Source organism: Halichoerus grypus, chromosome 4 (genome assembly GCF_964656455.1).
Source record: "Halichoerus grypus chromosome 4, mHalGry1.hap1.1, whole genome shotgun sequence".
Lineage (NCBI taxonomy): Eukaryota > Metazoa > Chordata > Mammalia > Carnivora > Phocidae > Halichoerus > Halichoerus grypus.
Window position 1 is genome coordinate 161,433,634 of NC_135715.1, and position 14,701 is coordinate 161,448,334.

The 14,701-nt window shown below is 39.3% G+C and overlaps 1 protein-coding gene across 3 annotated transcripts in view; it reads left to right on the plus strand.

Moving 5' to 3' along the window:
• BMPR2 (bone morphogenetic protein receptor type 2) overlaps nt 1-14,701 on the plus strand; it is a 193,379-nt gene that overhangs the window by 37,038 nt on the left and 141,640 nt on the right. The gene's annotated exons all lie outside the window — the stretch shown is intronic.

Genomic DNA, 14,701 nt, shown 5'->3' on the forward strand with positions numbered 1-14,701 from the left:
ACCCCAGCCTTCTCTGAGACCCAAGAGGTGCAGGAAAAGGAGTAAGATTGGAGTGGGAGGTGGAATACACTTTTTTACCTAGTAATTTATGTATTTATTGTGTCAAAAGGGTTTAACAGACTTTTGAAATTAATTTGCTTTAAAGCCTTCTAAATCTTTTACTACAGTAGCGTTCCTAGTATTGGCCCTTCCATTTTTTCAGTTAACCAGAAACAATATTGATAGTAAGACTTGGATTTTTTCTTGTATAGTTTTTTTTTTTTTTTTAAAGATTTTTTTTTTTTTTTTTTATTTGAGGGAGAGAGAATGAGAGAGCAAACACATGAGAGGGGGGAGGGTCAGAGGGAGAAGCAGACTCCCTGCCGAGCAGGGAGCCTGATGCGGGACTCGATCCAGGGACTCCAGGATCATGACCTGAGCCGAAGGCAGTCGCTTAACCAACTGAGCCACCCAGGCGCCCTTTCTTGTATAGTTTTGAACAAAGCAATACTTTTTTTTTTTTTTAAAGATTTTATTTATTTATTAGAGAGAGAGAGTGAGTGAGAGAGAGAGAGCACAAGCCAGGGGGAGAGGCAGAGGGAGAAGCAGACTCCCGCTGAGGAGGGAGCCCAACACGGGGCTTGATCCCAGGGCCCTGGGATCATGACCTGAGCCGAAGGCAGACGCTTAACTAACTGAGCCACCCAGGCACCCCAGCAATACTTACTTTTAAAATTTATATTAGAAATGTCATGAGAATGATACCTCCATGAAGTTAATGTTCAACTCATTTTAAGAAAGCAGGATTATAACAATATGATCTTATTTGTTCAGATTCTTTAGATTTTATTTTTTAAAAAAGATTTTATTGATTTATTAGAGAAGGTGTTGGGGTGGGGGGCAGAGGGAGAGGGAGAAGTGGACTCCTCACTGAGTGCAGAGCCTGTCATGAGACTTGATCCCAGGACCCTGAGATCATGACCTGAGCCAAAGTCAGGCACTTAACTGACTGAGCTACCCAGCCACCCCTTGAGTCTTTAGATTTTATAGTTTTGCTTTTATTTTTATTTATTTATTTATTTAAAGGTTTTATTAATTTATTTGACAGAGAGAAAGCGAGAGAGAGCACAAGCAGGGGGAGCGGCAGGCAGAGGGAGAAGCAGGCTCCCCGTTGAGCATGGAGCCCAATGCTGGACTCGATCCTAGGACTCTGGGATCATGACCTGAGCCAAAGACAGACTCTTTCTTTCCTTTTTAAAAATATTTATTTGAGAGGGAGAGAGAGCAAGTGAGAGCACAAGAACGGGGGAGGGAGAAGCAGACTCCCCACTGAGCAGGGAGCCTGATGCAGGGCTCGATCCCAGGATGCTAGGATCATGACCTGAGCTGAAGGCAGACGCTTAGCTGACTAAGCCACTCAGGCGCCCCTAAAGCAGATTCTTAACTTACTGAGCCACTCAGGCGCCCCTATAGTTTTGTTTTTATTTTTTATTTTTAAAGATTTTATTTATTTATTTGAGAGAGAGAGAGCAGCAAGAGAGGGAACACAAATAGGGGGAGTGGGAGAGGGAGAAGCAGGCTTCCGGAAGAGCAGGGAGCCCGATGTGGGGCTCGATCCCAGGACCCTGCGATCATGACCTGAGCCGAAGGCAGATGCTTAATGACTGAGCCACCAGGTGCCCCTAGTTTTTTTTTCAAAAAGTATTTTTTTTTTAAGATTTTATTTATTTATTTTGAGAGAGAGAGAGAGGAGAGCATGGCGGGGGAAGGGGCAGAGGGAGAGGAGAGGGAGTAGCAGACTCCCCACTGAGTAGAGAGCCCAATGTGGGACTTGATTGCAGGACCCCTGGGATCATGACCTGAGCTGAAGGCAGACACTTAATTGACTGAGCCACCCAGGCACCCCAGTAGTTTTGTTGTTGTTGTTGTTTTTAAGATTTTGTTTTTAAGTAATCTCTACCGAACGTGAGGCTCGAACTCACAACCCCAAGGTCAAGAGTTACCTGCTTCACCAACTGAGCCAGCCAGGTGCCCCTAAAAAGAGTTTTGAGCCTGCTGTTCATTTCACTTACTCTCTATATATGTGGATGTACGCTTGCTTAAAAGTGAGATATTAAGGGCCTTTCTATTTTTTACACTTCTATAGTACTTGAATTTTTATTATGCCCACTTTGTAAGTCTTAAAATTATTGTGATTAGAAATACAGTTTAAAACCCAATAAAATGACTTATTTAAAACCACTTCAGAGATCAAATTTTGTCTTTCACCAGATATATGGATTTATGGTGACTATCCAGTAGAAATGATCATTGTTTATTCAAGAGATGAATAATTAATGAATATCAAATATTGGTGATATAGTGGCAAACTAGATAAATATATTCCTTTTCATAGTTCAAAGGATCTAGAATTTTAATTTTCTTAAAAAATATTTGTGCATGTAAGACTTATTTCACTTAAATGCATGTGTTAGAAAATACTTGAACTTTCTGATTTTTAACATCTTTAAAAGTAGATATGAATAATTTAAGTAAAGTAGACATTGCAAAAAAGATGGCATTCTGTCTGGTGTTTTCATATATATAATACATTTACTTCACTGATGTTTCTTCAGTGGACCAGAAAAAAGAGAGAGAGAAAATATGTAGATGAGCACTTGAACAAGAGAGAAAGACATCTTATTAATATGATACCTGTATTTAGTACTGATTTATTTATTTATTTTTAAAGATTTTATTTATTTGAGTGAGAGAGAGAGAGAGAGAGGGAAAGCACATAAGGGGGAGGGAGGGCAGAGGGAGAGGGAGAAGCAGACTCCCTGCTGAGCAGGGAGCCCAATATGGGGCTCGATCCCAGGACCCTGGGATTATGACACAAGCCAAAGGCAGCTGCTTAACCAGCTGAGCCACCAAGGCGCTGATTTATACATCAATTTGGTGGTTCTCAAAATGTGGTTCTTGAACACTTGGGGAGTCCCTCTCACCCTATCAGAGGATTGGGAGGTCAAACATATTTTCATAATAGTTCTAAGATGTTTTTTGTGTTTCTCACTGAGTTGATACTTGCACCGATGGTGCAAAAGCAGCAGTTGATAAAACTGCTGGCTAAGATCTAAGCACAAGTCAAGATGGTGGCACCAAACTGTACTGGTTTTCATTGTGATCTTCACTAAGAACTTGCTGTTAAAAAAAAGTTTCAGGGTGCCTGGGTAGCCCAGTATCTGACTCTTGATTTAGGCTCAGATCATGATCTTAGGCTTGTGAGATTGAGCCCTGAGTCAGGCTCTTTGCTCAGCTGGGAGTCTGCTTCTCTCCCTCTCCCTCTGACCCTTTTCCTGCTCACGTGTGCATGCGCACTCTCTCTCTCAAATAAATAAATAAATAAATCTATAAAAAAAAAGACCGTTTCATTTAAGACTGTCCTTAGCTGAAGTAGTGAAGTTATTAATTTTATTAACTCTATTCTTTTGAGTAATTGTCTTAAGTGTTTTGTGTGACAAATGAGAAGTATAGGTATTTCTGCTGCATACCAAAGTATGATGATTGTCTTTAGCAAAAGTACTTGTGTAGTTGAATTGATAGCAGAACCAGCTGCCTTTTCATGGAGCACTATTTTAACTTTAAAGAACAACTGACAAGCGAACTATGGTTATTGAGATTTTGGCAGACACTTTCTTGAAAATGAGTGATCTTGTCATTTCAAGAAAATCAGCTGATAGAACTTATTGCTAGTAATAAAATTTGAGCTTTCAAAGTGAAAAATAGAATTTTGGAAAACTTATATTCCTTAGCAGGAGGTTGATATTTAAAGACTTCTCTAGGGCACCTGGGTGGCTCAGTCGGTTAAGTGTCTGCCTTCAGCTCAGGTCATGATCCCAGGGTCCTGGGATCAACTCCCACGTCGGGCTCCCTCCTCTGCAGGGAATCTGCTTCTCCCTCTGCCCCTCCAACCACTTGTTCTCTCGATCTCTCTTTCTCAAATAAATAAATAAAATCTTAAAAAAAAAAGACTTCTCTAGGGGTCCCTGGGTGGCTCAGTCATTAAGCGTCTGCCTTTGGCTCAGGTCATGATCCTAGGTTCCTGGGATTGAGCCCTGCATTGGGCTCCCTGCTCCGTGGGAAGTCTGCTTCTCCCTCTCCCACTCCCCCTGCTTGTGTTTCCTCTCTCCCTGTGTCTCTCTCTGTCAAATAAATAAAATCTTAAAAAAAAAAATAAAGGACAAGATAGATCAGTGGATTTTATAGCAGTATAAAAAGTTCACCAATATGTTTTCTGATTCTACTTTGTAACTGTTAAGAAATTGTTACTTGTTGAGTTTTGGTGTAGTATCAAAAGACAGTATCCAGAGGCACCTGGCTGGCTCAGTCAGAGGACTCTTGACCTCTGGGTGGTGGGATCAGTCCCCACTTTGGGTATAGAGATTACTTAAAAAAAAAATAAATTAAAAAAATAGAAAGTATCCACAGTTCTCTGAAAAGCTATTAAAATATTCCTCCTTTTTCCAACTACCTATCTGTATGAAGCTGGATTTTCTTCCATTCAACAAAAATAACATATCAAAACAGATTGAATGCAGAAACAGATAGGAGAATCTAGTTGTCTTCTGTTAAGCCAGATATTAAAGGTTTTGAGAATGAAAAACAGTGCCAGTCTTCTTTATAAATTTTTAAAACTTTGGAAATGGAGTTATTTTTCATAAAATAAACAAATATAAATATTTTAAATATTAAAAGTAATGAATTAATTTAAATTGCGAATGTTGTAATATTGATACAGATATGACCCATAATACAATAGTTCTTTGGGGTACTCAAAGAGGTTCTGAGACCCCAAAATTTGAGAACCAAACTAAAGCTTTTTGTGCTGAGGTTAAAGGGGATTGCCTTATTAAAGGTTTTGTGGGGTTCCTGGGTGGCTCAGTCGTTAAGCATCTGCCTTCTGCTCAGGTCATGATCCAAGGGTCCTAGGATCGAGCCCTGTATCGGGCTCCCTGCTCGCCAGGAAGCCTGCTTCTCCCTCTCCCCCTGCTTGTGTTCCCTTGTGCTGTCTCTCTCTGTCAAATAAATAAATAAAAATCTTAAAAAAGTAAAAAAGGTTTTGAACTACTTAAATGTAAAATTCTGCTTGAAAAGAACTTTGAATAGGGCGCCTGGGTGGCTCAGTCGTTAAGCGTCTGCCTTCGGCTCAGGTCATGATCCCAGGGTCCTGGGATCGAGTCCCACATCGGGCTCCCTGTTCGGCGGGAAGCCTGCTTCTCCCTCTCCCACTCCCCCTGCTTGTGTTCCTGCTCTCGCTATCTCTCTCTCTGTCAAATAAATAAATAAAATCTTTAAAAAAAAAAACAAAAGAACTTTGAATAGTTATGTATTGTTCTAGTGCCCATGTGATTATAATTTGACATGATTAGATTGAATGGCCCAGGAGAGTATTTTACTCAGTCTTGGTTTGTTTCCATCTCCTTTTGGCATACCCAGTTTAAGATAAAACAGCTCCTGGATGTCTGAAAACTCTTAAAAATTCCTAATTTTTTTTTTTAAAGATTTTATTTATTTATTTGACAGAGAGAGACACAGAGAGAGAGGGAACACAAGCACGGGGAGTGGGAGAGGGAGAAGCAGGCTTCCCACGGAGCAGGGAGCTGGATGTGGGGCTCGATCCCAGGACCCTGAGATCATGACCTGAGCCGAAGGCAGACGCTTAACGACTGAGCCACCCAGGCGCCCCAAAAATTCATAATATTTTTAATTTTAAGCCAAGACATGGGGGGAAAGTTATATATTTTTTAACTTTTTAAAAAGATTTTATTTATTTATTTATTTATTTGAGAGAGAGAGAGAGAGCGCATGAGTAGGGCGGAGGGGGAGAGGCAGGCTCCCCACCAAGCAGGGAGCCTGATGTGGGCCTCGATCCCAGGACAAAGGGATCATGACCTGGGCCGAAGGCAGATGCTTAATGACTGAGCCGCCCAGGTGCTCTGAAAGTAATTTTTTTATAGTTTGCCAAGTTGCATGGATAAAGTCCTTGATTATGGAAATGAACAAAACTGCCTTTGCTCTCAAGAGGTTTACAGTTTTGCAGAAAAGCCTGCCGTGTAACCAATTATAATGTAGATGAATGAATGATGAGAACTGGGATCCAGGTCTTCTTGAAGGTAATGATCTTATCAGTTAAAAGCTATGGGAGGCCTGTGGGGCACCTGGATGGCTCAGTCAGTTAAGCGTCTGCCTTCAGCTCAGGTCATGTTTCTGGAGTCATGGGATCGAGCTCCGCGTGAGGCTCCCTGCGGTGGGGCGTCTGCTTCTCCCTCTCCCGCTGCTCCTCCCCTCACTCATGCTCTCACTCTCTCTTTCTCAAATAAATAAATAAAATCTTAAAAAAAATGATGGGAGCCCTAGAATTTTATAATCCAGTGATCTTTTGCTTATGTCAGTGATGCTTACCTTTTTATTAAAAGTCATGTATTCCTGTAAGAATCTGATGAAATCTATGTACCCTTTTCTCAACACATCATGACTCACATATGTGTAGTCACATACATAGTCATATAAGCAGACATTCACTCAAAGTGGTAAACAATGTAAGAGTTCATGATTGGTCTTTTGGGGCATATCCACAGATTTCTCTTTTTTTAAAAATTTTATTTATTTGAGAGAGAAAGAGGGAGAGAGAGCACAAGCAGGGGGAGGGGCAGAGGGAGAAGCAGGCTCCACCCTGAGCAGGGAGCCTGACTTGGGGCTCCATCCCAGGACCCTGAGATCATGACCTGAGCCGAAGGCAGATGTTTAACCGACTGAGCCACCCAGATGCCCCATATTCACAGATTTCTATTTAAAACTCTATTATGGGTTAAATTCTGACACCCACAGATTTATATGTTGAAGTCCTAACCCCTTTACCTGAGAATGTTACCTTATTTGGAAATAGGTCCATGCAAATGTAATTAGTAAGATGAAATCAGAGTAAGATGAACTCCTAATCCAACAGGACTGGTGTCCTTATAAAAAGGGGAAATTTGCACATAGACATGCACACAGGAAGAGCATCATGTAAAGATGAAGGTAGAAATCTGTAAGCCAAGGAATGCTAAAGATTGCCAGGAAATCACCAGAAGCTGAGAGAGACATGGAACAGATTTTCCCCTTCATAGTATTTAGAAGGAACCAACCCTGCTGACACCTTGATCTCAGATTTTTAGCCTCCAGAATTGAGAGACAATAAATTTCTGTTGCTTAAGCCACCCAATTTGTGGGACTTTTGTTTCAGCATTCCTAGCAAACTAATGCAGACCTCCTCCTGGCCTGGGTTGTAGTTTTCACCATGCCTTTTGAACATTAGCCTGTGGTAGTTTTCATATGATACCTTATACTGTATTTCCTTGATACTTTTTCAATATCAGAAAATTCAGAACATTTTGCTTATGAAAGATTCAAAGTAGAATATTAAAATAGTGATTTAATTTGGTTTAACAAACCGGTAAACTGTTTTCAATTAATTCACTGTGATGTATTGAGCAAGTAGGGACTTTAGAGCCAAAAGGTCTGGATTTGCATTCCTACTATGTGAACTTGGTAAGTCGTGTAACTTTTCTAGACATCAATTTTATTCTTTTAAAATAAGTAGTTGAGTCCAGGGACATTCTTTGTTTCTCAGAGGCCCTCCATCTTCACCCCAGGTAGTCTTTCCCTGCTTGTGATGGGGGAGGAGAACTTTGTTGGGAATAAACTTCACTCTGTGGAAAATAAAATAAGTGGTTGAATTCGAAGACCCTTTCTAACTGTAAAAGATGCTGACTCCTATCTGACTTGATAAATTATTTGAGTAGCATTTTAACTTGGGAATTGACCTGATATGCCTTAATGTTTCTGTTTTTACATGGCTAGGCATATATTTCATAGAACTGCTTTTGGGAATATATTTCATAGAACTTGACTTTTGGTTAAAATTTTTACTGTAAAATAGTACTAATTAAGTAGAAAAAGACTGTTATGATTTGAGCTGTGTCAAAGGCTGTCTCCTTCCCTGCCTATCTTTTATCATGTCAGACTATGTCTGGATACTTACTGAACTCCCTTTAAAAGCATTAGTTCCCAGATTTTTCTTATTATGCCATACGTTGGACATTAATGAAGTTTTGCTTTCCTGAAGCCTGAAGAGAAAACCAGACACAGTAGTTAGTACTGTTTAGCTGTTCTGTCATTTCCTCTGCTATCATGTTTTATTCATTCATTAGAAGTCCAGACATGGAAAGGTTGAGTGTTGGCAGGATACTACATAATTGTGGGACCTAGGGCATAATGAAAATGTGGGCCCTTTTGTTCAAAAAGCAGGAAAAAAGTGCTGTTAAAGATACTAAAATATAGGCAGCTCTTCCTGTCCACAGGTCCTGTCCCCATGCTTTAATAAAACCACCTTTTTGCACCAAAAGAAAAAGATGCTAAAATACAGCTTTCCCTTTCTTTTGCAGTCTTTTTTTTTTTTTTTACTTGTCATAGGGTATTTTTATTTATCATTTAATATCATTCTAGTTAAAAAATAATTAAAAATTTAAACCATTGTTTTGACTTTTACCTTTCATTTTTATATTGTGCAGTGCCCATCTAAAATGCAAAAATATAGGTGCCTTCCTGGCTCAGTCAGAAGAGCATGCAGCTCTTGATCTTGGGATTGTGGGTTCAAGCCCTATGTTGGGTATAGAGATTACTTAAATAAATAAAAACTTTTTAAAAAATAAAATAAAATGCAAATATAAGAATATTAACTCATTTGTGCAATCACTGAAATTACACAGTCATATTTTGTAGCTCTATTTGTATGTGTAGTTTGTTTTAGAAGAGTAGAAATGCTGTACAAAGCTAACTCAGCTGTTTTTATTTTTCTTCTTGATACATGCATATTCTTCCAACATTCTACCTTTGGCTTACTGATGAATAAGGAAGGACTGAGAGGAAAAAGAATTATGGGTTGCCCTATCTTTACCTTTCCTGTGTCATCAAATTCAGTATAAGTGGTTGTCTAAGATGGGCAAGTAATAGGAGTAAGAAAGGATTATGATAGGGTTTTTTGGTTGTTCATATTTCATATTGCCGTCTGGGTTCCAAGTAAGTTGTGACCTCTTGGGGCTGTAAGCACCCTCCTCCCCAGATGAGAATAACATAATTTTCTTTGTACTCTTTGGCTGGGGAAGAAACTATTATTTTTCTCAGGATCCTTGCTAGTCCTTTTGTAGATCATGTCAGAAGGATCTCAGTTTGTGACCAATGAGTTAAGGAAATTGATGATATGCTATTAACCATTTGTACAGAATTAAGTTATTTAATAGGAATTTAAGAACCAGGCCAGAACAGGAGTCTAACTGTTAGTTTTCTGGGACATGAACGTCGTTTCATGAATGTGGAATACTTTTAGCAAATCAAAATTGCTCTCTAGGTACACCTAACTAATCTATGGTTGGACCCTGGTTTTAAGGGGAAACCATACCAAGTTGAGCATCAATGAATAAATAAACCTTTGTGCCAGAGATTGGCAAAGTTATTGGGTTGTAGTGTCATTCCACCTTGGAGTTAGGCACATGTGAGAAGTTGTGACTTGGTTAATTTACGTGTATCACCCTATCACTACTGTGCCCTGGCAGATATGGCAAGAATAGTCTAATAAACCTGAAACTGTGGTGATGCTGTAACCCATATTAGTAGTGGCTGAGGTCTGGGTTAGTATACCTGAGCAGTCTGTTCAGGCATCATTCTCCATGCTTATATATTTGTTCTGTCCATTTGGGCATCTTGTTGGTATAAATATTGGTGTATCTAGTTCAGGTACTTCTCCTTAATAATGTATGCACATTGTATTCTGCATAAATATTATGCCCTGGAGTTGTGCAGCTAGTGCTTTTTTTTCTTTTTTTTTTAGTAGGCTGAATGACCAGTGTGGGGCTCGAACACGACCCCAAGATCCAGTTGCATGCTGCTCTACTTACTGAGCTGGCCAGGCGCCTGTAGTGTTTTGCTTTTTTTAAGAGGTTCTTTTAACTTGGAATTTAATGAAGAAAACATAGAAAGTTGATTGAGAAAAATTAAATCTACGTCTTGTCTAAAAATAAGGTACAACTCTTGCATATAATCACATATGGGATGATGGTTAAATGCGAAGATATAATGGCTTGGACTTGATGTTCAAAAGTTTATGGATTATCTTATATAAAATGTCAGTGAAGTGCTTTTAAAAAACTTTGCAGTTTAGGGGCACCTGGGTAGCTCAGTTGGATAAGCATCTGCCTTCAGCTCAGGTCATAATCCAGTGTTCTGGGATCCCTTGTCCGGCTCCCCACTCAGTGGGGATCTGCTTCTCCCTCTGCCTCTCCCCCTCCTCCTGCTTGTGTGTACACAAAAAATGCAGTTTTTTTTTTTTTTTTTAAGATTTTGTTTATTTGAGAGAGAGCATGAAAGCGAGCAGGGGGAAGAACATGGGGGGGGAGAGAGGGGGAGGGGGGAAGAATCCCACGCAGACTCCGTTCTCAGCAGGGAGCCCCACACAGGCTGGACCTCACCACCCTGAGATGGTGACCTGAGCTGAAACCAAGAGGCAGACACTTAACTGACTGAGCCACCCAGGCGCCCCTAAAATTTTTGCAAATGACATGGCAGAATAATTTCATATGCTCATTTCCCCATAGAAACCATATATCTATGGTTGCTACGTAGCGCTATTAAATATCCACCTATATGCACCAGTAGGTTAAATTGCTTCTTGTAAAAAAATTGGTCTTGACAAATTTTTGCTGTAAGCTTTTCATTATCATCAGATGTTGAATGTACTGGCACAACAGTATATAAAATCTAGGGAGGAAACAAATGAATGTGAACCATAGCAGAGTTAATGGGTCTTCCTCAAAGCTCTCATTTAGAGATTAATGTATGTAAAGCATTTAGCACTATGCCCAGCACAGAGGATGCTTCCAACAAGTGTTTTTAAAATAAATATAAATTTAGATTCTTGTAAACATTAGTATTAATTATAGTAAGGATTTTCAGTCACTGTAATCAGTCTTCTATCTTTGAGATTTGAAAGAAGCAGGAAATAGGGCGTAGGACCTACAAGGAAACAGGAAGTCTACCCATATTTTTATTTCACATTCCACTTGAACTATCTTAGAAACACAGGGTAAAGCATCAAACAATAGTTGTATAGGTTTTTTTTTTCCATTTTATCTGTGTCTTTATCTACTTTATATTATATTTTCATTTTAGTATACTGGGGATGGAGCGTCCTATGTCTGGAATGTCTTGAATGGATTCATTAATATGGAACATTGTGAATGTTTCTTTGTCAAGGAGATAATGAGTTTTCTTCCCATTCCCATTCATTAGTCAAAGAAACTGAATAAAATACTCTTCTTAAGTGTTCATTAAAACAGGTATGTGATTCCAAAAATAAATAAATCATTCAGATCAAACAGAATGTGGAAAGAACTCAATAAGGTATATAAATACTAACAAACGAACCTAATCGTATTATAAATGAATAATATACTGAAGGGGTGAAGAAGAAAAGAATTAGCCTAAGTTACTTTGAAAAACCATTAAAGACAAAAAGTATTATACACAATATTGTACTCTAATTAGTACATTTCTTTCTCATAGAGGCATGGGTTAGTATTTCTGAATTGTTCTTAGCAATTCTACTTTAAACGTATCCTTGTATTGAACAAATAAGTAAAAATATCGTGGGTAATGACAGCTAGGCTCTTAACTCTCCATGGAGAGGGCCTGGAAGTAATGATGCTAGAGTAATCTGTTGCCCCGATCTTGGTTTCTAAATAACACTCTGCAATAAAAGGAACTCTGAAATGATTGATTCCAGGACGGGAGCAGGGAAGTCAAGAGGAACTTGGAACATTTAAGGTACCAGGAGGTGCTCAAAAAATGATGATGGGTATGTTGGAAAGATACAGCCTGCTTGAAGCCATTTCCGCGGTCCGAAGCTGGGGCAAAATAAATAATAATAGTATTGGATCTTGGGGTGCCTGGGTGGCTCAGTCGTTAGGCATCTGCCTTCGGCTCAGGTCATGATCCCAGGGTCCTGGGGTCCAGCCCCGCATTGGGCTCTTTGCTCTGCGGGAAGCCTGCTTCTCCCTCTCCCACTCCCCCTGCTTATGTTCCCTCCCTTGCTATGTCCTCTGTCTGTCAAATAAATAAAATAAAATCTTTAAAAAAAAAAAAATAGTATTGGATCAGAATCCATCGAATAAAATAAATATCTGTGAGTCCATACTAACATAAACAAGGGAGAAGGGACAGCTTTTTAAATTAATTTGTTTTTTTCAGTTAATGAACTTTATATTTTAGAGCAGTTTGTTTCACAGCAACATTGAGGGATAGCTCCTTTTTTACAGTAGAATTCCAATTAATGAATGGAGAATGAATGAAAAAATAAAAAACCATCACTAGGCAAATACCAGACAGGTTCTTGTTGCACGCAAGAACCAATCATTGGATGTTAAAATTAGTGGGTGAGAGTATGGTGAGAAACAGGATATTTACATAGTCTCAAAGTATCTTCCCCACAAGATATTTTTTAATTACAAAGAGAAACCTTAATTACAGTGGAGAAACCTGGAGACACCACCCTCACAGACACATTAACGTCTCATATTCTTCCTGATAAGATACACTTTCTGAGAAGGACACAGCATCACCTCTATGGTATTCTTGCCAGAAAAGCTTAATCTCAACTTAATCATGAGAAAACAGTGACAAACCCAAAGTGAGGAACATTTTATAAAATAAACTTATTATTTCTTTAAAAAAGTCTCAAGGTCATGGAAAAAAAATCATCTATTGGAGGAGACTAAGGAAACATGACAGTTTGTGGGATTTGGGTTGAATCCTCGACCAGAAAAAGACATTGGTGGGAAAATTAATGAAATTTGAATAAGGTCTGTAGATTAGTTAATTGTATTGTATCAGTGTTAATTTTCTGGTTTCCATAATTGTACTCTGGTTGTGTAAGATGTTAATATTAGGGGAAACTGGGTTAAGGTTATACAAAAGGTGTACTGTTTTGGCAAATTTTCTATAGGTTTAAAATATTTTCAAAATACAATGTTGGAATGACAAGTATGTGTCCCTTATAATTCTAAAAATATTTATGGTGGTAGAAGGAGTTCTTGAGGTAATAAAATGATGAAGTCACCAAAACTTAAGACTAAATTTCAGTTAATTCTTTAGCCAGATTTATTCATCCTTGACAGATTTTACTTTAAAATTGTTATGAAAGGTATCCTTTCCTTTGCCTAAGTATTTGGTCCATGTAATCATTATCTTAAATTTTTTTTTTCACCATAAGAATTAGGAATTAGGGGCGCCTGGGTGGCTCAGTCTGTTTGGTGTTTACTTTTGGCTCAGGTCGTGATCTCAGGTTCCTGGGATGGAGCTCCGTATTGGGCTCCCTGCTCAGCGGAGAATCTGCTTCTCCCTCTCCCTTTGCCCCTCCCCACCCCATGCTCTCTCTCACTGTCTCTCTCTTTTTCAAGTAAAAAAATAAAATCTTGAAAAAAAATAGGAATTCAAATTTTTTAATCTAAAACAAGGAACTGGGGCGCCTGGGTGGCTCAGTCGTTAAGCGTCTGCCTTCGGCTCAGGTCATGATCCTGGGTTCCTGGGATTGAGCCCTGCATTGGGCTCCCTGCTCCGCGGGAAGCCTGCTTCTCCCTCTCCCACTCCCCCTGCTTGTGTTCCCTCTCTTGCTGTTTCTCTCTCTGTCAAATAAATAAATAAATAAAATCTTTAAAAAAATAAATAAAACGAGGAACTCGCAGGGTGGGCTTGGCTGGCTGGGTTGGTAGAGCATATGACTCTTGATCTCAGGTTGTAGGTTCAAGCCCCATGTTAGGTGTAGAGAGTACTGAAAAATAAAATCTTAAACACACAAACAAATAAATAAAATAACATCAACAACAAGGAACTCCTTGACCTGAGAAAAGTCTTACACATAAGAAAGATAATTCCAGGGGCACCTGAGTGGCTCAGTTGTTAAGCGTCTGCCTTCGGCTCAGGTCATGATCCCAGGGTCCTGGGATTGAGCCCCGCGTTGGGCTCTCTGCTCAGCTGGAAGCCTGCTTCTCCCTCTTCCACTCCCCCTGCTTGTGTTCCCTCTCTCACTGTCTCTCTCTGTCAAATAAATAAATAAATCTTAAAAAAAAAAAAAAAGAAAGAAAGATAATTCCAAGGGTGCCTTTCTGGGTCAGTCTGTGGAGCATGTGACTCTTGATCTTGGGGTTGTGGGTTTGAGCCCCACACTGGGTGTAGAGATTACTTAAAAATAAACTCTTAAAAGAAAAAAGATAATTCCAGTTTTGGATTGAGTCTTTACATTTTAGTCAAAAACTAAAACAAAACCCTCTGTCCAAAATCATTGTGGATCCAAGGGTATTTTTAACCCAGAGAGAAGGGGCACTGTGTTTGAGTAGAGAAAGCAAATCACTGAGAAGGAAAATGTCTTGACTGTTTGAATCCCATACATGAAAGAGATTAATGACTAGGATCTCTATGGGTAGAATGGTTTCAGGTTGTGGGGAAAAAGTGAGAGAGTCTTTAACTTGTAGAGATTACAGGATAAGATGGAGGGTCAGTTAAACTGTAAGAGTTTTTTTCGGGGGGGGGCGTTTTAATATAGGACAGGGAGAGGAGAGAGGAAGCTGTAGGGACCTTCTGTGGGATGTGTTGA